The following is a 27,055-nucleotide window of genomic DNA, read 5'->3' as shown; positions in this document are numbered from 1 at the left end:
ATTAGCCTTAATGTGAATTTGAATTTAAATTTTGGATGCGTCAGCACTTAGGCTATTTTGCACCCGTCACTTTATACGGGGTTTAGCCCCTTGCCATGACTAAAAGTACATAACTGTCATGTCGTGTCGCAACTAAAATATTAAAATAATAAACGTTTCTGACTGGTTAAAAGCTAAGGCTGTTAAGAGGCACTTAGCACACATAAGGACAAATCACAGGACGACAAAAAATCATCTTGGCCATGAGGCCAGTCGCCAGAGCCTCGTTAGTCTGAAGTCCAGGGTGTACTACGTGGACGTGTGGTTGACTATTGGGTGCAATACGTGAAAGGAGCACCCCTTACACCCCTAGCCTTAATGTGCATAAAATGGACTTAAAACACCAACCAACCTGAAGCAATGACGTTTACATGTAATTAATGCAACATTTTCCATTCATCCGCAAATGGGTCAACGTTAATACTACTACAGTTACCGGTGGCAAAGAAACGTTTTTCATTTCGAGGGGTAAAAAAATCAACCTACACACACACACACACACACACACAAACACATTATATATAATAGAAAAATACATTTTAGAATAGCACACATGGATTTCTGATTCTTTTAATGGACAGTTTGCATAAATGATTTTACATTTATTTACTTTTATAGAATTTATGGTTTCTTTAAAACCAATAACAATTCCCAAACATATATTCTTGTTCTTTGGTCATTTGGAATATAATGAAACGGAAAATCAGAAGTTTGAAATTTGAAATTCGCGACAATTTCATTTAAATGAAAGGTGCAATTTGAATTGATGATGAGAGGTGGAAGTTTTCCCCACTCTCTGTCTTGAACCATCCCAACCTCTGATTGTGAATGACACTTCCCCACCAGGGATAATTACTTCCCCCAAAGGATATGAAAACTATATTATTAAATATGTACCATACTGACAGGGTTCCAATTCATTTCGTTTTAGTTAATTTTAGAGTTCCATAGCTATATGATGGTCATTTTCTCAGACTTCTAAGAGAGTTCCACATGCACTTTTCCATTGAATACTAGAAATGGGGCTGTTTTTGACGTATGTTAAGTCGCTTCGTCCTTTAATACTGATCGAGCGATTGTTGAGAGCTGCGATGTTTTGTTGTGTCTTACAACAAGAAGGAAAAAAATTCACTTGAGTCCCCGTGGTTCCCCGAGATATAGTCGGAAGGACTGGAAGGACTGGTAAACATTTAACAAAGAAGTTATTTTATTTTATTTTGGATGTACTTGAAGGGAGATTTCAAATCGAAACGAGAGGCGACACGAGAGGTTTACACCGAAGCGACTCACGGCTTCAGAAATTAGGATTACCTTATTTGTGAACCACATTCAGCAGAATCTCTAGTCGCCCTGTATAACTGATACAAGAGGCGGGGGATAGAGAAACAGTGAACAAGAGTATCGTGACTGATGTGCTATGGAAGGACTTGCTTCCAAGCGTTTTTCCTTCTCTATTTTATTTTTTTTTTTAAATTTTTACGAATCACGTCCTAAATACACAGCCTCATTTTCATGATGTTGAAGGCAAATTACAGCCGATTACTCCACCAACAAACTTGATAAAACTAAAGGAACGTTGTGTTTTAATCTTAAAACATTGTACATATTGATACTTTATTCTATCAACAAATATGCTGTTCAAACATGTTGTAAGACTTCCGGTTGGGCTCTCTTCTAGAGTTTAAGTATAACTCGTTAGGGCGAAGTATGTACTGCACATACGCGAGCAACAAATTGAGGCTACGTGATGCACTGTAGTTTGAAAACGGCACAGTCCGAGCGACACAGAAGCGTCAAGCAACACGTCCAGCTTTTCCTGTCGCTTTGGTTCTAATGGTTCAATTGATTCCTGACGGTTTGCTTCCAAGCGACACGTGGGTGCTTCTGGGTAGCACGAAGGTTGTACTGCGTGGAAGTGCGGTTGGCATTTGGGTGTTGCTAGAAAGGGTCGCCCTTTACTGGGCACTTTACGGTACTGAAGGTACTTATGCAAAACCGTTATCTTTCAGTTCTTAGAAAACATCAAGAAATTGACGTGGTTAGAAGAACTCTTGGAACATTGAAAACGATTGATTCGGCGAGTATGAGGACAGAAGTTAGAAGAAACTCATAGTTCGAAAATTGTAATACGTTCTTTCAATATTCGGTGGACAATGTGAATAGCCGGTATCTCCAGATAAATGCAGAAGCCTTCAGCCGACCGAAAATATGTCTTTTATGGTGACAATCCATATCAATTCCTCGCACATGCGAATAGGTGAACTTTAAAGCGTTTACGGCATTTCTCGTCTACAAAAAAAATCGAAAACACGTTGCCATCTCACTCGAAGTTCTGGTGAATCCAATCGAAATTGTACGAATATGTACAGCTGAATGTGAAAGCGGATAAAGTACTATGAAAATAGATGTTTTTTCTTTTCTATGTGTGACGCGCGCAGTACCACAGTGTGAAGCACGTATCGTGGCCTGATCTCAATTGTGCCTGCTAGCCTTTAGTAGTGGTCTGGGGAAAGAATAGTATACGCGGGACATATTCAACAAGACGAGAAGTACTTGAAGCATGAATCGAGATGAGACGAGTTGTGACTTGCCCCAACCTCGTCCCGTCTCTTGTGTGATGCGAAGGCCTCCAGATGGCGCACGTTGTCGCCTTTTAATGGAGGGGGTCGTGGGTTCGATACCCGGTAGAGGAGGCGCATAGTGATTCTCATCCCTCTTTAAACTGTAGGCCCAACCCCGATTAACCTTACTTTGCATAAAGTAGATTTAAACACCAAATCAATAAATCAATCAATGCCTGTGTGATAAAGTCCCTCTCGTTCTTGTTGTCATCTTCTCGTTTAGGACTTAATACGTAGAATAGGTTACAACCTATCAGGATCTACAGTTACAACAGGATCTACAGTTTGAATAGAAAAATCTATAAATAATTTATCTGATGAACTCACATGATATTTTCATTGCATTTATGCATGCATAGAAAGCGTAAAATATAAATCCTACTGATGGTGATGGAAGTTATAATTTATATAATTTCATAGTAAAAATTCCCATATTTTTTGTGACAATTGTGGAAGTATTTAATTTAGGGAAATTCTGTACATTGTACCCCTGTAACCCTGCGCCACTGAAAAACTTCTACTACTTTCTGTTGTTATAATTATTATCATTATTTTATATGTATTTTTGGGTGAAGGGAAGAATTGGCCCAAAAAGGGAAATTTTGCCCCTGGGAGAGGGATATTGTGCCTGCCGATTGTGGCAACACTGGTGCAGACGGTCGCACGAGGAAACTCGGCTAACTCAGTCGCCTCCTGATGCAAGACTTCCTGATAAGACTGGAGCAATCATTTGTATTTCTTAAGGTATGTAACCTTGTATTTATAGTCATTACCTTGTTGTAATGGGAGTGCTACGAGTGGTTACTGTGGAGTGGACGTAGTGCAGCGTAAACTTCACTAAAAGCACGAGTTTCGAACACGTTCATAAAACAATGGAAGAATTGTCAGTTGCTACGTTTTCCTTGGGCTAATGGGAACGGTAGAGTAGCTCGACTGGAAACCGAATCCAGGACATCGTGATTAGCGATAATATCTACGAGGCTAATAACGTTAATATGAACCAGTTGCTACTGGATTTTGTAACCCTTGCAGGACATTTCTTGAAAAATATCACTGAATACACGGCTTCAGGGAAATTGTAAATTTTTTAAAAAATAATTTGTAGGTTTAAAGTAAACTTGAAGTCTTCTCACCGGTTTTAATTGAAACGCAGTTAAATGTTAGTCCTCTGAAGCATAGCAACGTCTTGTTGGTATCAAGAGGAGACTGCACTTGTCTGATTCTCGTGCTCGTATCGATGTGTAAATGCATGTCTCGTTCTCCGTCTCGTCTCGTCTCGGTTTATAAACATTCTCGGGACTGTTGACCTACTGTACCCTCTCGAGAATTACGTCGATTGTTTTTTACCATAGCTTACCTGTGCCGTAGGAGAAACTTACTTACCTAAGGGGGAGGGGGGCAAGGGCGAGCGCAGAGGTGCCCCCCTGAGATTTCTGGAAAGTGTTAATGTAATTCGACTGGTGATATTGTAGCAATATTTTAAAGCGAAAAATATTGCTTTCTGTGACTGGAAGGCCATAACTTACAGAAACTGTCATTATTATTATTACTATTATTATTATTATTATTATACACTAACCTTCGGCGTGTAAAAACATGACGTGAAAGGCACAAGCAAAATGTATCGCCTATTGCATGTCACTTCGGTCTGAAAGCTCCTCAAATTTTAATATCATACTTTTATATATTAACATAACATGTTATTTTTTTATAAACTATGTACCAATATATTGTTATTAAAGGTGATAAATATTACAAATTTTCATATTATTTGTAGTCCAAAAATTATAAAATAGACAAATACGAAAACTTCAACATCAACCACTCAACTTAAGTAAAAGTTTTAACTTTTAACATGGAAGTCAGCAAATTTAGTAATTTCGCACACATTACAATACAAAAAAAATCATTTCCATAGGAACCCATTGCCGTCCCATTAGGAAATTTTGCACACACATAGTCAATTCGTGTCTTCAAAACATATATTTAAAAAAATTGTGTTTTTGAGATTTTGAAAGAAACTTTCTCTCGAGTTCCTTAAACATTACAAAATTCAAATACAACAGTCATGTTGCATTTCAAATTAAAGCCCATTAAAAGCAGAAGAGAATGACACCAATTTGAGATCTCTAGGTCAAATAGTTTTGATCTACAGCTGTTTAAAAATTTGAAAATGTTGTCAAATTTTGCTTTTTGAAAATCAATAATTCAAAAACTAAGAGCCGAAAAAATCTGAAATTTTGCAGTTTTCGTCAACTTTACTGGTACTACCACTGCACCAAAAATTATCAATCTCTGAGATGTCAAAGTTCAGACCTTCGTTGATTTGACATGGAGTCAATCACCCTAATGCAAAAGTGGTTCCAGCGTGCAGAAAAACACAAATAACGGAGATATTTAATCCCAAAGTATCGCCAGCTTAAATAGAACAAACTCCCATTCCTGGCTACTTCCGCTCCTTTTTCCCGTAACAATTCCCAAACATCAGCAAGGTAACACTCCTGAGGTAACAAATTACTCTTTCCACTAAACATAGCCCTCCTAACCTAACAATCATTTCCAATATGAACGAAAATATATATTATTTGAAAGAACTTAAAGGAGATGATGGGACGAAGGGAAACTGCCAAGATCACAGAAATATAACTGAAATAAACGCACCTCAGACTCAGTTCTATATTTGCAGAAAATCTTCCTGCCAGAGTGGAGCAATCGAAGTTACATTTGGAACACCTAAAATAAATCTCACCAACCCACCCTCTGCTCGCTGCAGTAGTTTGAACTTCATCTCATTCCTGCAATGTCGTCTGCTGCACTTGACACATTTCTCGTTCACAGTCACTAGAGAATCCTCTGCAACTCACGGGCATAAATCTCCGGCTATCGGCCGACTAAAAATGCATCGGAACAATGTTCAATTTTGGTTCACAAGCACTTACCGTACCACGCCTTCCTTCCAAACAAAAGCCACGTACCATATGACATGAGGGTAACTCATCGCACCAATCTCGAACACCTTCTTCGGCAAGTGCAGTTTTTCGCTTCGCCTTTTGACTTCAGGCTAAATGTTTTCGTTGTTAAACTAAGTCTAGTGTATTTATGCCAAGAGTTTTAAACCTAACAAGCCGAACCTAGCCACGAAAGTATTCGACACTTACGTCAGAGGATAAAATACCACGCTTGACAAGAAGTTGTTTGGTGCGATGAGTCATATCCGGGATGATCACCGAACGTCGTCTGTATTAAATCTCGAGCCTCTGACGTCACACCAGGATTGTCAACATTCAATAACGAAACAAATTCTGTCCAGATCTATTTGCCATGCTTCCGTCAAGTCGTGACTTTTAAAACCAATACTTTTGTGTCATAGGCGTGCGCACGGGGGGTGGGGCAAGAGGGGCAGTTGTCCCCCCTAATCATGAACGTTCGCAGATATGTTTTCCACGGAAGGGCAAGCTAGGTATTTTCCCAGGGGGTAAACGAAGATAATACCCCAATAATAGTGTTGCCCCCTGAAAAGAACACGACCTGAATTTGAAATTCTCGCGTTCCTGCATCTCCATTATAATAATTAGTGTAAGTTACTGTGACTGAAATGACATTATACGTGTGAAATATGTACGCTTAGCTTGACATTCGTTTTCTAAGGGCGTGCGTGTGGTCAATCTTACCCCACCCCCTTCCACACGTCCATGCCCCCCCCATATTATTATACATTATATTATGCATTTAGGATTGTGGGAGGGAGACTGGCTGTCGGAAGATAGATACGAGAGGGGCTCATGAAATTAGTGGACACAATACGTTCAAGTACGTAAGGAAGTACGATTTTCAACACAAACTTAGTTTTTTTTTAAAATGGAAACCCCATTTTATTTTTAGCTCATTTGAAAGTACGGAAAAGTTAATTAAGAATTGCGTTTCTTATATACCATCAATACAATATAACAAAAACAGTGAGATGAAATGAGGTTCTTCTTTCCCGACTGAACTTTCATCAAGGCATTTGCCTCCCCCTAATCAGAGGGTCTGAGCACGCCTGTGTGTGAAAAACACTACAAAAGCAATGCCTAATACATAATTGCACAGATTTAGTTCATACCACGGGCAGATGCGATGATGAAGATGACATAATAAATAGTACCTACTACAGAAACACCTCTCAATACTCCACTATAATACATCTCCGAGAGCGAAAACCAACGGCAATCGTTCGTTTGGAACATCATCTTTTTCTTTTTACTTTTTCGTGGGGGTGCAGAGGGTTAAGGGTACTCGGATACCTCTAAAAATACGGTTATGTGTCGTTATTTTCATCATACCTAATCCAGGCACGTAGTCCAACCTAATCTTTATGGTTTTAATTTTGACTCAGCACTTCTTGCAACTTACAGGTCTATTCGAAAGGTTCAGCCAATTTCTGAATAATAACTTTTTATTACACACAGGGGGTTGCCAATGGATGTTTGAGAACCCCTTAATCTTCTTCCGCACCCCAAATTCAAAACAAAACATTTTAAGTCTTCCAATGTCTTACCACGTTGTGACTTACTGTCGTCATATTGAGCGCAGAATGTTTTGTTTTGAAGTGAGATCGCTGTTATTGTATACAATAGACAAGCCATTGAGCCTAATCTGAAAGAAACCCCGCTTTGCTCTACTGGAGACAGTCTCTACAATTATCAGCGGCTGTTGTCTTCCTTTCGCTACTTGTTGTTAAAAAAATACATGTTATTGGGTTGCCTGAACAAGCTTTCCTAGTTTCAAATTACAAAACATGAGGTTGTTGTGGTTAAAACAAACAAAAATGAATTAAGTGCCAAAGTTTTGAATACGTTGAATGGATGGTTCTATGTTTTCATAGAACCTCACTAAAAGTCGATTGGGGTAAACACGAGGAGGGCTTGGGGGGCTGAACCCCAACTTCCGCAAATCCTAAAAAATATCTCAATAAAATAGTGTATTGTGGCAATTAATTTTACTTATTTAGCAGAGTTAAACATCTTGTATAAAAAGTTGTAATCAGGCCCGTAGCTAGAATTTCATTTCGAGGGGGTGGGGTCATCTATTACCAGCAATGGCGTCGCCAGAAATATTTGTAGAGGGGAGCAGGCCACTGATGAAACTTGATAAGTGGAAATAGTAATGATAATAATTATTATTATCGCTGTTATAATTGTCATTTGACAATAATAAACTATTATAAGTTGTTAAAATAAACCAATTATAATTCAACTTATTATTATTATTACTATTATTATATAAACGGAGAAACTTTGCTACTCGATCCACCGTATGAGTGAATACTAGGGCTGAGACGAGACCAGTGGTATCGGTATCGGAAAGTATCGGTTGGAATTCTTCTACCGATACCAGCCGATACTTTTCCGGCATTTGGGTCTCTCGCCGAATCTTAATTATCCTGGAAATTATGCAAAAATTCAAATTTTATTTTTATTTTGCAAAACCTTATGCACGAAAAACTGTATTTGTTGATTAGATAACATCTATTTTAATATTCTGGTGTAATTTTTGAATATTATGAAGCAAATTTCTTGGTAAATTGAATCATATAAATGGAGAAGAATTAATTCAGAAAAATAGTGACAAATATGTTGAACAAATTTTAATTATTACAATTTTCAAGTATCGGTGGGAATCGGTATAAGTATTGGTATCGGCTCAGCCCTAGTGAATACCCAACATAAATGTTGTCCATTATTTTCCTTACATTCTGTACAGTTAGTGTACTGAAACTCACTTCATTAACCTTTACACATTCCGTTAAAAAAAAGCTTTAAAAGTTAGGGTCAACTTTTACTCATAAAGTTTACATTGTGTGACATCTCGCAAAGGAAACTATGAATTTTAGGATCTGTGGATTAAATGGCAGAATATAAAAATACAACCTGGTTACTCTTTATACACTATTTTTTTCGATCTAATGTTTAATCCTGCTAAGGAACTAAAATTAATTACCACTATACACAACTTAAATTATATATTTGCAGAATTTTGGGGGGAGCGTCAGCATCCTTATCCCTTTCCCTGGCAAGGTGCCTGGTTGTAATGTCCTGAGAAATTCTATTCTCCCCCTCCTGCGCTTTTAGATGGCGGCTGGTAAGGGGTGGGCCCCCTCCGAAATAAGATTCTGCACGTTTCATGTTCTCGACATCTCACCACCAAAATTACACTCCGCACCACCTCGGAACCCCCTAGATGTTTAGTCATGGCGACGCCACTGCTTGGCGGCGAGTGAAAAGACTGTTCAAGGAATTAATTGGTGACCGATGATGCAGTAATTGAAGCACGAGGACAAATTATTCGATTGTGCAAGAACAAGGAAAACGTAGCAACTGACAATTCTTCCATTGTTTTATGAACGTGTTCGAAACTCGTGCTTTTAGTGAAGTTTACGCTGCACTACGTCCACTCCACAGTAACCACTCGTAGCACTTCCATTACAACAAGGTAATGACTATAAATACAAGGTTACATACCTTAAGAAATACAAATGATTGCTCCAGTCTTATCAGGAAGTCTTGCATCAGGAGGCGACTGAGTTAGCCGAGTTTCCTCGTGCGACCGTCTGCACCAGTGTTGCCACAATCGGCAGGCACAATATCCCTCTCCAAGGGGCAAAATTTCCCTTTTTGGGCCAATTCTTCCCTTCACCCAAAAATACATATAAAATAATGATAATAATTATAACAACAGAAAGTAGTAGAAGTTTTTCAGTGGCGCAGGGTTACAGGGGTACAATGTACAGAATTTCCCTAAATTAAATACTTCCACAATTGTCACAAAAAATATGGGAATTTTTACTATGAAATTATATAAATTATAACTTCCATCACCATCAGTAGGATTTATATTTTACGCTTTCTATGCATGCATAAATGCAATGAAAATATGATGTGAGTTCATCAAATAAATTATTTATAGATTTTTCTATTCAAACTGTAGATCCTGTTGTAACTGTAGATCCTGATAGGTTGTAACCTATTCTACGTATTAAGTCCTAAACGAGAAGATGACAACAAGAACGAGAGGGACTTTATCACACAGGCATTGATTGATTGATTGATTTGGTGTTTAAATCTACTTTATGCAAAGTAAGGTTAATCGGGGTTGGGCCTACAGTTTAAAGAGGGATGAGAATCACTATGCGCCTCCTCTACCGGGTATCGAACCCACGACCCCCTCCATTAAAAGGCGACAACGTGCGCCATCTGGAGGCCTTCGCATCACACAAGAGACGGGACGAGGTTGGGGCAAGTCACAACTCGTCTCATCTCGATTCATGCTTCAAGTACTTCTCGTCTTGTTGAATATGTCCCGCGTATACTATTCTTTCCCCAGACCACTACTAAAGGCTAGCAGGCACAATTGAGATCAGGCCACGATACGTGCTTCACACTGTGGTACTGCGCGCGTCACACATAAAAAAGAAAAACATCTATTTTCATAGTACTTTATCCGCTTTCACATTCAGCTGTACATATTCGTACAATTTCGATTGGATTCACCAGATCTTTGAGTGAGAGGGCGACGTGTTTTCGATTTCTTTGTAGACGAGAAATGCCGTAAACGCTTTAAAGTTCACCTATTCTCATATGCGTGGAATTGATATGGATTGTCACCATAAAATACATGTTTTCACTCGGCTGAAGGCTTCTGCATTTATCTGGAGATACCGGCTATTCACATTGTCCACCGAATATTGAAAGAACGTATTACGATTTTCGAACTATGAGTTTCTTCTAACTTCTGTCCTCATACTCGGCGAATCAATCATTTTCAATGTTTCAAGAATTCTTCTAACCACGTCAAATTCTTGTTGTTCTCTAAGAACTGAAAAATATCGGTTTTGCATAAGTACCTTCAGTACCGTAAAGTGCCCAGTAAAGGGCGACCCTTTCTAGCAAGGCCCAAATGCCAACCTCACTTGAACGCAGTACAGCCTACGTGTCGCTTAACAGGACAAGCTGTACGTGTCGCTTGGACTGTGCCGTTTTCAAACTACAGTGCATCAAATCGCCTCAGTTTGTTGTTCGCGTATGTGCAGTACATACTTCGCCCTAACGAGTTATACTTCAACTCTAGAAGAGAGCCTAACCGGAAGTCTTACAACATGTTTGAACCGCATATTTGTTGATAGAATAAAGTATCAATATGTACAATGTCTTAAGATTAAAACACAACGTTCCTTTAGTTTTATCAAGTTTGTTGGTGGAGTTATCGGCTGTAATTTGCCTTCAACATCATGAAAATGAGGCTGTGTATTTAGGACGTGATTCGTAAAAATTTAAAAAAAAAATAAAATAGAGAAGGAAAAACGCTTGGAAGCAAGTCCTTCCATAGCACATCAGTCACGATACTCTTGTTCACTGTTTCTCTATCCCCCGCCTCTTGTATCAGTTATACAGGGCGACTAGAGATTCTGCTGAATGTGGTTCACAAATAAGGTAATCCTAATTTCTGAAGCCGTGAGTCGCTTCGGTGTAAACCTCTCGTGTCGCCTCTCGTTTCGATTTGAAATCTCCCTTCAAGTACATCCAAAATAAAATAAAATAACTTCTTTGTTAAATGTTTACCAGTCCTTCCAGTCCTTCCGACTATATCTCGGGGAACCACGGGGACTCAAGTGAATTTTTTTCCTTCTTGTTGTAAGACACAACAAAACATCGCAGCTCTCAACAATCGCTCGATCAGTATTAAAGGACGAAGCGACTTAACATACGTCAAAAACAGCCCCATTTCTAGTATTCAATGGAAAAGTGCATGTGGAACTCTCTTAGAAGTCTGAGAAAATGACCATCATATAGCTATGGAACTCTAAAATTAACTAAAACGAAATGAATTGGAACCCTGTCAGTATGGTACATATTTAATAATATAGTTTTCATATCCTTTGGGGGAAGTAATTATCCCTGGTGGGGAAGTGTCATTCACAATCAGAGGTTGGGATGGTTCAAGACAGAGAGTGGGGAAAACTTCCACCTCTCATCATCAATTCAAATTGCACCTTTCATTAAAATGAGATTTTCGGGACTTCCAAATTTCAAACTTCTGATTTTCCGTTTCATTATATTCCAAATGACCAAAGAACAAGCTTACATGTTTGGGAATTGTTATATATTTTAAACAAACCATAAATTCTAAAAAAGTAAATAAATGTAAAATTATTTATGCAAACTGTCCATGAAAAGAATCAGATATTCATGTGTGATATTCTAAAATGTATTTTTCTATTATGTATAATGTGTGTGTGTGTTTGTCTAGGTTGATTTTTTTAGCCCTCGAAATGAAAAACGTTTCTTTGCCACCGGTAACTGTAGTAGTATTAACGTTGTTCCATTTGCGTATGAATGAAAAATGTTGCATTAATTACATGTAAACCTCATTGCTTCAGGTTGGTTGGTGTTTTAAGCCCATTTTATGCACATTAAGGCTAGGGGAGTAAGGGGTACTCCTTTCACGTAGTGCACCCAATAGTCAAATTGCAGACTAACGAGGCTCTGGCGACTGGCCTCATGGCGAGGATGATTTTGTGTCGTCCTGTGATTTGTCCTTATGTGTGCTAAGTGCCTCTTAACAGCCTTAGCTTTTAACCAGTCAGAAACTTTATTTATTTTAATATTTTAGTTGCGGCACGACATGACGGTTATGTTCTTATAGTTATGGTAAGAGGCTGAACCCCGTATAAAGTGACGGGTGCAAAATAGCCTAAGCGCTGACGGACCAAAATTTAAATTCAAATTCACATTAAGGCTAATCGGGACTGGATCTACAGTTTAGAGTGGAATCCGAACCAGTACGTGCCTCCACCGGGTATCGAACCCGGGACGCCTTGATTACAAGGCGACGACGCTACCACTGCGCCATCGGGGAGGCCCTCATCGCTTTAGGACCAGATATTCGAGGTTTGAACCCTGGTCAGACATGACTATACAATTGTGTTTGTTCCATCATCATTCATACTCATCGTAACTATTAACCGAGATGCAGTAAAGCCATGTGCAATAAACGAAACAGAACAAAAATATATTGGTGTCAACTCAAAGAAGTAGAAATAAGAAACGACAGCAATAAATAAATAAATAAATAAAAATTACTAGCTGTGGCACACTGGAACGTAGTGTAATTTGCACTGAATCTGATATCATCCAATTTCCCACAATTTCAAAAGATTTTTCATCTAATTACCCTTAATTTCCCTTAAAATTTGGTTCTAATTTCCCTGCGAAAGGGAAATTTCTCATCATATGGAAACACTGGCGGTTGCAGAGTACACTGCAGAGAGGAGGCTAGGAGAAGGGGTTGGCAAAACGCCACCAAATGTCGCGTAAGAACAGGCTGACTGGATGCATTGACGAGATATCTGGTGGCGGAGGCCGGAACTACGTCAGAACATGTTGTGATACAACATAGTGCATTGACTCCCAGTTATATTGATGAGCGCAAGGCTTGTTTCATGTACGGTCACCCGCAATAAAAATGAGACACCGAAATCCTGGCTTCCCCAATTCTACGCTTTTCAGCTTTAATGGCAACTCTTAATAGGAAGTTCTGCTCTAGCCTCAGAGTTATGCAACACACATAACGAATTGCATTTCAGGATCTAAGTGTCCCATATTTATTGTCGGTGACTCTACTTTACTCTAAATTTGAAATAGTATAAACCTATTTACGCAGTACCATGAGCCAGGAACTTGTTAGTGGTCTGTTTAACTTTCAACTGAAAATGATAGGAAAAAAAATAAACAAACAAGTTTACCAAAGTAATCGATGCTCTGGCGCAAATTTTAAACTATAATGTAAACATTGTAATTGATCATTAATCTTAATTTATTAATGAGTAAGGAATGTATTTCACAGTATCTATATTATTAATTATTTTGTACTATTTGTTCATATCATCAAAAAGAAACACAACTTTATTCATTAAAAGAATTATATTTCCTTTCACCCCATATGATAAAATTACGCACTTTTTGTATTCGTAGATCCAGCCACAATAATCGCAGTAACAGGGGGCACCGCTTGAGTGGTGTGCCCCAGGGCCCCCATGAGTATCGTTACGCCCCTGAAATTAGATCGATTGTTGTGTTCATTATGCTGTGTGCTGGGTCTACCATTGTTGCAATCTGGTATTTGTAGTTGATGAGGAAACGATAGCCGACCTCGTGGGACAGTGGTTAGCCCCGCACACATGATGCTAGAGGTCCCTGATGCGAATCCAGACCTGAACGTGGGTGTTCTTTGGGAGCATCCCTTCATTAGTTTAATACTATCATCACTCAGCGTCATCGTCGCGATTAACTGAAAGTGGCAGAAAAGCGCCATTAAGAACAAACATTTTAAGAAATCTAAAATTGAGGTAAAAACGATAACGCAACCGGACAGGCTCAGAGACTGACAAAGTGCAGGACATAAAAGTGGGATAGAAATGAAGCTTCTGGTAATGAGAACACTACAACAGAACTACCATGTGAATATTTGGGATTACTTCTATTATTATTATTTATCCATCGTTTGTGGTAGGGAGTGAATGTTTCTCTCATCTATATTATTAATTATTTTGTACTATTTGTCCCTTTCATGAAAAAGAAACACACGGTAACCACTCATCTACAGGGGTGCCACAGAGAAAGATAATGGACCGCCCCGTGCAATCAAAACTTTGGTGGGGAATTTTCTCAAAAAATAATATGAAAGTCAACATGTATACTTTATTATAAAATATAAAGGTAAAGGTAAAGTGCTCCCCTGTGCTTAGCACCACGCCATGAAGGCGTATAGGGGGTGTTGGCACCCTGCTGCGATGAGGTGGGGAGGAGAAATAAGGATACGATTCCTTAGTAATGTATTTAGTGTACCTGCTTCCAAGTCACATTTGCTACTAGTTGTACCATATTTAATCCCTTGGTTGAATTGATTGATTGATTAATTTTCTTCTTTTTCTAATTCGCATTTTGTGTCACTTTTGACCAATTTGCGAAGATGGGGTTGAGTGATGATATGATGAAATTGATTAATGGACACTCACAAACATCAATGCCCAGGCCCGAATTCGAACCCGGGACCCCTGGCGTCGAAGTCTTAAGTGAAGAAAATAAACAACTTATGGGGGCAGATCAAGTAAAGTGTTCAAAAAGTGACTTTCAGTACCAGGAGAGCGGAAGACACGGTGCGGTAATTTAATACTTCAAGGGGATTATCACATGATGTGGGGAGAGTTCGCCACTGTCCTTAAGGGTGCGGGGTGGGGTAAGCACCCCTGCTCATCTATTACATTCTGTTCACCAACCAATCGAATAGGGAGAGATGTAAGAATGCGAAACTCACGTAAAATAGACGAAAAGTCTCCATCTTGCGTTTTCAACGGCAGCCAAGAAACAGAGGAAGTTCCTTGCACAAACGACTATCCTTATCTGTGTTGCGTAGGACTTCCTTCGAGAGAAGATATCCTTTGGGCAGTGCTTCATTACACTGGGAGACAGAGGCTGTGTTGCTCCTCGAAACAAAGGGATTGTCCCGAACAGAGGCTGCGTAGAAGTGTCACGTGATTTTATGCACGGAGACAAACATTTGTGGCAGCACACTCTGATGACCAGTGAAGTATAAACATACAGAATTAAAGAGTCAGTGCCGGAGCGAAGGGGTGCTTGCGCCTCCCTTAATTTACTTCCGCATCCCCTTCAGCACCCATTTTTCATAACGGTTAACTGTTGACAGAGAGCAAGTGTGGAATAAGCCTCCCCCACCCAAAAGTGTATGGCAACCAACAAACATTTGTTTAAACAGACGATGAACAAATGTCATGATTATTCACCAGTACTAAATGCTCTTTAGGAAACGTACACATTTGCTTACGGTTCCATAAGAATTTCTTAAAAAATACCAAATTTACTCTTCTTTTCTTTAGTTTTGTTTCCGTACCGGAAACTAAATCAAACTTGTTTTGTTAATTCAATCGCTTACAACTTTTACAGTTACATTCTACACTATGACTGAAAATCATACGGCCACACTGAGCGTAGAATGTTAGGGACTGAAGAAAGCCCTCTATTATTGTATTCTACAGCAAAGAAATTTGTAGTAACCTAATTCCGAAGCTACGTTTATTCTCTGTACAAGTTGTTGTGCTGAAATGGAGAGAAATAATAATAATAATAATAATAATAATAATAATAATAATAATAATAATAATAATAATAATGACACTAGTAATTTTCAGTTTTAATGCAGTATTTCCATACAAGCCTTCTAAGAGTTCGTAGGTATTCGACGTATTTCGTTTTCCATTGTTTTCAATATAGCACCCCCTAAATTTCATCCCGCACCCTCCCAGCACCCCTCGATTATTGATCTTGATGCCACCGCTGGAGAAACACGAGATCTCTATAAACATTAATACGTGCTCGCTACCTGATGTATAAATATAACAATTATTTATTCTATTCGCTTTTCAACTGTCTACTGAAGGCACCCGTGGCGAAGAGGCAAGCACACCCCGCTACGAGGCTAGTGGTCTTGGGTTCGAATCCCAGCCTGGGCATGTGTGTTTTTTGTGTCCTTTCATCAATTTCATCGTATCATCCATCATCCCCATCTTCGTGATTAGCCTTAAGTGGAAGAAATGTGAAGTAAAATAAACCAATCAATCAAATCAATTTCCTACCATTAAGAATCATAAATACACCTGATAGCATTATATTGAAACTAACAAAAATCTTCCAGATAATAAAAGATTAACACAAAGTTTAGAACAAACCCATTAATGAGGAACAATGACGGCGCCAGCCTGAAATTAGTGGAGATTTTCGAGTCAAATTCTCGGGGGACTAATTTACTCCGGCTAAAAGGCATTAAAAGTAATACTTTTCTACGGTATAATTTTAGCAGTGGTTTAATTTACATCACAAACTCTCGGACACGAGGTAGCTTATAATTATTTGTAAGTACTAAGTAGAATTCATTATCACCGCAAACGGGAAATTCCTTTAAGAGAAAATCGAAAATACGAGGAATATCTATCGCTCTCATCGTGTTACTATAGCTTATAAAATTAGAAACATTTAATATCACTGTCACAGTCTATTGCCGATATTGACTGAAGAAACAACAAGGCTTCAAACTCAAAGGCAGACACGGAAGGTTCTATTTTTGTTATTTCACGTCACTGTTCTACCACTCTCGGTTAATGGTGATGATAAACATTAAAGACGTGATAGATGGATGTGGGACGAATACAACGACACATCCACATTTTCTGGCCAAAGTTCTAATCCCAGCTATTCGAGTTCGAATCGCGTGCGCTAACCAATTAGACACGGGGTCGGCTTTTTCGTGTCTCACAGTTCTGTATTCAACTTCCAAAGGTAGCAAAGCAACGTAAAATAACGAAAACATAAGAAAAACTTTCACTGATCATCACTCAGCTATTTCATGCTCATCAAATCCACACACACCAACCTCTTTTGGAATGCGTTTTGCAGGATGGCATTGGGGACTAAAGATCGCACACCTCCTGGTTCAGCTGGAGACAATCCAGGTGCCTTATCAAAGCTGCCTTGGAGCACGCAGAGTTTCGAAACCACTTCGCCGTAGAGCTTACTAATACATTTGCGGTTCCTTCTACGTACCAAAAACGTTAAATGAAAAGCACGATATGAAAAACATGGGATTTTCCATAGTACGTATGCATGGTTTCTGTTAGTAAACAATGAAACAATTATGTGATGAAATGAAGGTATTTTGCTCTTCAGGTGTTGAGGAAGCAAAGACTCTAACGGGAAGATGAAAAGTGTTGTGGGTAGGGTATTTTCTAGCGTACGGAGCTTCCGTCAACTAGACTTAGGAGTGATCGCAGCCAAGGGAGAAATATTTATTCTATTACGGTATATCTTTGACAAAGTCTTATTGATTCCAGGCATTTTCACCAGAAAACCCGCATCTTATTTTGATGTTTCAATTTTCTAAGAGACCTAATAATGTCCACGAGACATTAGTTCCCACAAGTTTTCATCTCGTAGTTCTTCTTCGCATCACTACTCAGTCTACTGAGATTTAGAGCTACCCGTGAATGGTATACAAGCCCCAGAATTGCAACGTTGGTTTGGTTGTCTAAACGCAAGGCGTTCGGTTGTCAGACATCGAGGGCTTACTATAATGCTCTCCCAATAGGGTCGTTGCAACCCAGAACTGTACGAGACTCTACTTACATGCAATGCATAGGAAAAGTTAATTATGGAGAGTTCAAACAATATTAATTGGAAAAGCAAGTGGAATGTCACGAGGTTACAATCATAAACCAACCATAGTAGAACAAAAATGAAAGTGTTCATTTTAGTACTAAAAGAAAGTTTTCATGTAAGAACAGATAAATATGTGTAGAGAGTGGTATCCATCAGTTCAATATCTTCCATTTTTATGAAATCTGGTTTTCCCTTTAGACTCGAGTTATTGAAGAACTTCAAGTTAGGCCTTGGCCCTAAAAGGGAGGAAATGAAACATCGACCCTCGGAATCAAGTTGAGTTACTACAAACTTTCAAGAGCAGAATCGGTGCTGGAAAAGAAATGTATGCACACAAACTATGTGAAGACACTTTGCAACTTCATATTAATACAGGAGGCGAGGATAAAGTAGAAGTCATAAATCTTATACTTCTTCAGGTTGGTAGTAGTAAATGTCATTATGAGAGGCGATCGCCGATTCCTTCGGAACAGAAACACGGAGAGAGAATAATCAGGGACATAAAAGGACAGAAGAAAAGGATGATGGACGAAGCATATCAACTTTCAATCGTGTGGTAATCACAAGGCATAAATCTGCAGAACTTTTTTCCATGTTTTTGCTGTATAATACTTATGAGGACCTCAGACAATCATTTAATACGTTCATATGCGTCAAGACTATATTCGTATATACATGAAAATATAGACTGTCAAATTAAATATTCTCTTACATTTATTCCATCGCACGTTTCTGCTGACAAAAATCTCTCAACTACTTTAGAAACGAAGAGTGAATTTGGATTCATTTTAAATTGTGTGATTTTTCTGAAATGTTTTTTTGTGCAAAGAAGTCAATTACCAAATTTTACCAAAAAACATTAAATGAAAGTAATATATTTTTCTCCACTAACACTAACGCTTAAAAATAAGGCATTAGATTATGCATTGTCCATTTAGACTTTTAATACAATATAATAAACACCGATCTGATAATGCTGTCGAGGTAGAAAAGGTTAATTTCTTTCATGAAATGATTCCATCCCGCATCACCCGATCTCTTATGTAATTATAATTATGTATCACTGTTCCAAAATGTAAAGTTTTGTGTTCTACTTCCTTAAACCAAACCTTATCTTATCTCACTTTTAACCCATTTCCTTTTACAATGTAATGTGGAATAAACATGTCATGGTTTCAAAACTTCGCTGTACGGAGATACTGTGCACACAAGGAACTCGGTCTGTTACTAAAACGAGATTCAATGTCACATTTTTATATATCTGTTAATATTAATTGAGAAGAGTACAATTGAAATTGTTTGATCGAATCGTTTAGTGGATATATACCTATACCGTTCAAAACGTTTGTGAAAAAAAATCAACATTTCAGAAGAAAGTATCACTGGTTGCTTAAACGTAGTATTTAGAAGAAATTTGTAGTCATAGATAACCTAATTTTTGCAATAAAGCAAGTGATACCAAAAATGCTGAGTGTTATGTTATGTTTCCGGTATATCTTTTCCATTTGTTCTCGAACAAGAAAATATTAGTATTCCGTGTAAGGATTTGTAATGGAATTACACATTTATTGTTGTTGTTTTGATGTTATAAGTCTACTTTATGCACAGAAAGACTAATTGGGACTGGACCTACAGTTTAAAGTGGGATCTCAACCACTATTTGCCACCCGGGACAACTGATTACAGGGCAGGCGACGATCCTACCACTGCGCGATCGAGGAGGATCTACAGATTTTTTGTGTTTAAATACATGTATGTAATGATCTCTCTATATTATAATTATGTACTCATGTCAGATGTTTGGATTTTTACCACACAAGATATTTTGTAGTATTAGTATATTCCATGCAAGGCTATGTGATGATTGCGAAACTCTTGAAATGTATAAAATACTCAAATGGAATGTTTGTTCAATATTTGCTATATATTTGTTATTTGTCTTTTTTGCATTAATATAATGGAATTATGTAAATAAGTAACTGTGTAATGATTTCACAAATATTGTAAGAATACAACCATTTTCTAACATTTTCTCACTTCATTCTGAATCACGGCCTCTTATCGTTTGATAAATGAATGTGGGAATATTTTAACATTTGAAAGGTGGGGCATATTTATTTGTCTTCAGGTATATATTTTTCATTCAATCTTTTATCTTAAGAAAAGACATGAAAATTCAATTGTTCGGCTTCAGGGAGTTTCAAATTGTCTTCCTTGCACTCGGGAGAATTTTGCGATATTTGAAAAGTGATGCAGGGCACGTATCATGTTCTTTTCTATACTTATGAATTGTTACTCCAGTCTTAATTTTTTTAATTGTGGCCTCTGTTTAGTTCCATAGAGCAGCTCTATTAGGACAACGAGTAGAAGGAAGATATTCTCACTCTTCAACTTTCGCATTTGTAGGTGTCTGACCAATGACTTTATGCACTGAGAGGCTAATTCGGACTGGAGCTGCAGTTTAAAGTGTGGCTGTACCATCACCGGGTAACGAACTTGGGCCCCTTGATTAGAAGATGACGAAGTTACCGACATGATATCGGGGAATGTTGTTCCATTGAAGATTAAACGCTGCTTTCTAAAAACATAAAATAATATTTAAATAAAAACAAATGAATCAAAATCCACATCAGGATGAATACTGGAGCAAGTTTTATGTTAAATTGTTGGTCAAATAAGGTAATCGAGGCAGAAGAGGAAGAGGAATCCGAGGACTAAATAATACTTCGTTTGGTGTAAGTAAGAGTACTAATATTCCTCCTAGAAATACACCGATGCCTCCAACAGGACACGATCCAAGGAATCTTAGATTATAGGGTGAGAGCATTAGTAGATGTTCGTAAAATAGAAATGTTTCTACATAATTTGTATTAACAGGATTACAGAAAGAGATTGAGAATTCATTCCTCAACCGAAACTCTCACACGCATCCATCTAGAACGTTCTTGGCTTATGTCCATCAGTTAATCGTTATTGCCTTGTAACAAACAAGCCCTGCCTAGGTGAGATTTCCGCGATAGTCTAACCTAAGTGCCCAGTAAGTCCATTCCTTATTAACGTATTTGTTCTAAACTTTAGGGTTACTCTTTCACTATCTGGAAAAAGATTGATTGAACATTTTTTTAGTTTTAATTTAATGCTATCAAGTGTTTTTAAAATGCTTAATCGTCCCCTTTCCGAGGGGCTCCTTTCGCTAAACCCGCCAATGTGAGCGTTGCGATCAACAGTACGAAGTTGATTTCATTCATAGGTTATTGGTTTATTTTACTTCGCATTTCTGCCACTTAAGGCTAATCACATAGATGGGGATGATGGATGATACGATGAAATTGATGAAAGGATACAAAAAAAACACCGAGGCCGGGATTTGAACCCAAGACCTCTGGCCTCGTACTGGGGTGTGCTTGCCTCTCCGCCACGGGTGCCATGAGTAGGTAGACAGTTGAAAAGCGAATAGACAGAATAATTGTTATATGTAGCGAGAACGTATTTAGGTTTATAGAGATCTCGTGTTTCTCCAGCGGTCTCGCCAAGATCAATACTCTAGGGGTGCTGTGAGGGTGCGGGTTGAAATTTAGGGGGTGCGATGTTGAAAATAATGGAAAATAAAACATGTGTCCAACCTTTAGCAACTATGGCTTGTATGGAAATAAGGCAATGAAACTGGATATTACTACTGCCATTATTATTATTATTATTATTATTATTATTATTTCGCTCCTTTTCACTACAACAAAATGGACAGAGAATAAATATGGCTTCCGTATTAGGTCACCTCAAATGTGTTTCCTGTACAATACAATAATAGAGGTCCTTTTTCTGTCCCTAACATTATACGCTGAGTATGGCCATATCATTTTCAGTCCTAGTGTAGAATGAAACTGTAAAGGTTACAAGTGATTTCGGTTGAATGAATTAACACGTTTGGTTAAGCTTTCCGATACCGAAACAAAACTAAACTAAAAAGATAATAAGTTTGGTAATCATTATGAAATTCTTTAGCAACCATAAGCAAATGTGTACTATTACTAAGAAGCATTTAGTACTGGTGAATAATCATGTAATTTGTTCATAATTTGTTTAAACAAATGATTGGTTGCCATAAACTTTGGGCGGGGTGTCTTATTCCACACTTTCTCTCTGTCAAGAGTTAACCGTAGGTTATGAAAAAATGGGCGCTGAATGGGATGCGCAAGAAAATTAAGGGGGCACAAGCACCCCTTCGCACCTCCCGGCTCCGCCATTGTCTGTCCAATTCTGTATTTTTATACTTGAGTGGTCATCAGTGTGTGGTGCCACAAATGTTTGTCTCCGTGTGTATATATATCACGAGGCATTTTTACACAGCCTACTTTCGAGATAATTCCTTTGCCGGGAGAGGCACCTGTCTCCCAGCAGAATGAAGCAGGCTCAAACGTTATATTTTCCCGAAGGAAGTCCTACGCAACGCAGATAAGGAAAGCCTTTCGTGAAAAGGACTTCCTGTGTTTCTGGGCCGCCATTTTGTCAGGAGGATGGAGCCTGAACTATTTGAGGTGAGTTTCGCATTTTTACCACTGAATCTAAAACTTAACAATTCGCTTGGTTGCTGAACAGTATGTCATAGATGAGCAGGGGGTGCTTATCCCAACACCCCAAGGGCAATGTGGCACAGAGGAGCAAACTTAAGATAAATCTTGGGGTGAAAGGTAAATTGTGGGGTGGTGGGGGGGCAAGTTTGACATAAACAATTTTTTATGTGTGTAAATATAAATAAAATATGCCCCCTTTACGTGAATTTTCAGGGGCAGAAAGTGCCGTGTCCCTCCCCCAAAGTCGGCGCCTTTGAAGGCGCATTTTCCCCCATATCATGTCATAATCCCCATGAAGTATTGAATTATCACAGCGTGCCTACTGCTGTCCTGTTACTGAAAGTCACTTTTTAATGTTATTGAACACTTTACTTGATCTGTCCCTCTAAATTCTTCCTTTTCTTCATCTGATTTATTAAGTATGGTACACCCAGTAGCAAAAGTGACTTGGAAGCAGCTACAGTAACTGCATAATCAGTGAAACATATATTGATCCCACGTCCCCCACCTCATCGCAGCAGGGTGTCAAGGTGTATTTTTCTAAATATATTTCACAATAATACATACATGTTGAAGTTTATGTTATTCTTTGAAAAAAAACATCAACATTTGATGGCGTAGTCCGTGTCATGGACGCTAAACAATAAAAATAAAATGAAGGGAAATAATTATATTTATAAATCTTTTGCGTAATAATAATTATAAATAACCAGTTGGAGCAGCATTTGCTAATTAACTTCGACATGCACCATCAGTTCGAATAAGTATATCGGTAAATCCTCAATTTATATCATCATTCAAATTGCATATATTTTACAATATTTCATCTTGGTAGTAATCACAATTTTCTGAATATAAATGCAAATGTAACTAATATTTTATAAAAGTTATTATCTTATTGTCATTTTACGGACACAATATATTTCTACTCCTGTTTGTTACGGTTAGGTTGCTACAGTTTGGCAAATTTGACTCCCATACGCTAGCCAATAATTGCATTACACGCCACAACAATTTTTGCCTCTCCTCAATATTTCTCCTACTGACGTAGTTCGCTTCTGTGCCACAAGAGGTCTCCTCAATGGAGTCATCCTGCCTGTTCTCGTATGACCTCTGCCGGCGTTTTCCGAACTTCTGTCCCTCCCCTCTCGAACACATACAGTGTGCAACCGCCGTGCAGTCAAGTTTCCACACGAAGGAAAATTCCCCTTTTTGCAGCGAAATTCGAACCAAACTTGATGCGAAAAGATACATATTGAAAAAATCGAGGATTACATTACGTTTTAGTGTGCGCTAGTTCTTTATTTCTATGTCGTTCCTTATTGATACTTCTTTTGAGTTGAAGCCTATATCTATTTTTTTCCTATTTCGTTTATTGTACGTCGCTTGTATATCTCGGCTAATAGCGACGATGAGGATGAACGATGAATAGAGGATGGAACAAACACAATTGTACATTCATGCCTGACCAGGATTCAAACGTGGGACATCTGCTCCTGATGCGATAGGCTGTGAAGTATGTGATTAACATTTTCCATTCGTACCAACATGGATCAAAGGAAATACCGTACAACAACAACTACCACTTGCTCAGCTTCATTTGGAGGGTTACAAACACACACACACACACAGACAAAAGAAACAGGTGTGATGGTGCGTGTGTGTATAAATATAAAAATACATTTTAGAATAGCACACATAAATGTCTGCTTTATATAACAATTCCCAAACAAATAAAACACTAAGCCTTGTTCTTTGGTCATTTGGAATTTAATGAAAGGGAAAATTTGAAGTTTGTAATGTTAAAGTTAAGAACATAAAATCATCTATTCCTTTTAATGCAAAGTGCGATTTGAATTGATGATGAGAAGTGGAAGTTTTCCCCACCCTCTGTCTTGAACCATCCCACCCTCTGGTTATGAGTGACACATCCCAACCAGGAATAATTTCTTTGCACAATGGATATGTAAACTATATTATTAAATATGTATCATACTTATAGGGTTCCAGTTCATTTCATTTCAGTTAATTTTAGAGTTCCATAGCTATATGATGGTGATTTCCTTAGAATTCTAGAGGGTGTTCCACAAGCACTTTTCCACCGAATACTAGAAATGGGGCGTTTTTTTAACGTATGTTAAATAGCTTCGTCCTTTAATATTGTTAATGCGATTGTTGAGAGCTGCAGTGTTTTGTTGTGTCTTACAACAAGAAGGAGAAAAAATAACTTGAGTCCAGTGGTTCCCCGAGATGTAGTCGGATGTGTTGAGCAATCCCATTGATGTTATAGCTTTTTCGTCTGAGCCTTCGTCCGTTTCCAACACTTGACGGAATGTTGTGGCCAAGTGATCACATATTTCAACTGCTATTGGCAGGAGCTGTTCTCTGTACGTACAAACAATCCTCTGCATCACGTTCGAAAGGTCATCATTCTCAGTTTCTCTGATAATCTTTAACAGTTCTAAAGTAATCAGTTTAATCTGTGGTTCTACATATTTTTGAGCTTTCTCTTGACTAGTAATGAGCATCTGCAGAGCAATTGCCGCCTCCACTTTGACAGGAAGATCTTGATCGTTTAGCAATGAATTTGTTGTCAGTCTTATAGCTTCTGCTAGTACAGGCTCCTGTTTAAATCTTATTGCACTAAAGTAATGGAGTACCCAACATGCCCTTGCTCTCATATGACCCCGAGGACTGCTGAATTCTGGAAAAACATACTGACACAATAATTTGTCCATTTGTTCCTTGTACAATTCTTTCTTTAATAAGATGTCTGCTAATGAACCAACCATGTGTAAGGCACCATCCTTTTGACGTGGGTCAGCATTTGGAGAAGTTAAAACTTGCATTACAAAGTTCATGGTCTTCTGTAACATGTCTTTTCTTTTCTTGCATGACGAATGGAGAAGGGTTTGAGCAGCTGTTACTGGGGACACAAAGTCTTCAAAGATATCGAACTTCACACGAATGTATTCATATGGATCAGTGTTCCACAACTCCTCATCAGCTTGGGAATAACACAACAGTGGGAAAAGAACATCCTGGATAATAGCAAACATGTGTGGTTTCAAGAATTTCCAGGAATATGCATGGCTGACACCCTGATTTATGTAATTAATGGTCTGCTGAATTACGCGTGGTGATACATATATTTTTCTTCTATACTGGTCCAATATTTTTAAAAGAACTTCTAAAATACCAGCAGAGAAAGTCTTCAGATACCACTCGGCAAACTCTCTATATGGTTTTAAAACATGGCCTGGACTTCCATACCTTTCAAACATTCGTTGAAGTATATGAAGGGCCCATTTCTTGCATTTCCACCAAGGCAGATCCACACGCTCTTCCTCATCAATGGCATTTGTCTGCTCAGGAACTGGTCTGTCTGCTACAACTCTTGCAATTTCCATCCATTGGGAGAACACCTCACGTGAAATCAAATCGAGTGGAAGAGAATACTGGGTTAAAGCAAAGTATATTTTCAGGATCTGCTTCTGGAGGAGGACAGACTGTTCTGACTGATCGGGGAGAAGACGCACACACAGCTGATGTATCATGGGCAACAACATGTTCATTGCCTCATTGAGTGGACCTCTTTCCTCGGGTTTCTTGTATTCAAAGTTCTTCACTAACTGATACAAGCATAACAGAGAGAGGTTATTAAACTACTAGATGGTAATTGGAACAAGACGGCAAGAATCGCGATTTTCTACTGGTTCGACTATCAAGCGCGCACGTGCGTGCATTTAACTTCACTGACCCAACTTCTGGGCGATCAAAAATGATATGCTTCACTATCAATCATTATGCGCTGCCTGTACATGAATAAACTTTATTAAATAGTTCAATTATGCAGCTAGTCACGTTTTGCGTGGGATTCTTTCAAAGTATCAGATTATAAAAACGCGTCAGCAACATATAGCACAAGTTCACGCGTACACACACACGCCTTCTTTCCTTGACTCCTTTGTTTTATTAACGCGCACTCACCAATATATGCATTGGTTTCAAACACTTATCAGAAAGTTCAACGAGAGCGACAAAAAGGCAAAAGGGGGGGGGGGGACTGAAGAAGAACTAATGTTCGTTTTATAGAATTCGTTACTCAAGGTTCCATAATAAGTCAAAAGCAAATTGTCAATCGTTATCAGCGAACGGCAAGATCGCGAGATGTAATCACCATTCCCATATCACGGTCAAAGAGATTGTTTTTTTGTACATACCTCCACTAACGTTCAATACACACCAAGACCCACGCCATCCTTCCACTATACACGTTCAACAGGCTTCTACGTGTTATCGGTTGGAATGGCAGGCTTCACTTCAGAAAACAGTGGTGGAGTAGTATCTCTTGCCGACGAAGGATTAGACGTCGTGCCCAAGGACAGGCACCTGCCGTTCGGAGCGGAAGTAGGAAGTAGCTGCGAGAGGCAAATCGCACACGCCGACTGACTGGAGCAGCATATTTTACAAGCAGGCCAGTGCGGCCGAAATCGCCGCTAGAGGCAGCACCAGAAGTCATCGTGAGGTAAAGTGACCTCCGATGGCTAAAAAAAAAGGG

At 38.6% G+C, this 27,055-nt stretch overlaps 1 pseudogene; it reads right to left on the bottom strand.

Moving 5' to 3' along the window:
- Nucleotides 1-24,602: 24,602 nt before the first annotated feature.
- On the bottom strand, nucleotides 24,603-27,016 carry LOC145999348 (importin-7 pseudogene; annotated as a pseudogene).
- Between the last annotated feature and the right edge of the window lie 39 nt (nucleotides 27,017-27,055).

Source organism: Lepisma saccharinum, chromosome 15, assembly GCF_977018435.1.
Source record: "Lepisma saccharinum chromosome 15, izLepSacc3.1, whole genome shotgun sequence".
NCBI lineage: Eukaryota > Metazoa > Arthropoda > Insecta > Zygentoma > Lepismatidae > Lepisma > Lepisma saccharinum.
Note: the sequence above shows the minus strand (reverse complement) of the source record. Positions and strands in the feature narration are given on the sequence as shown.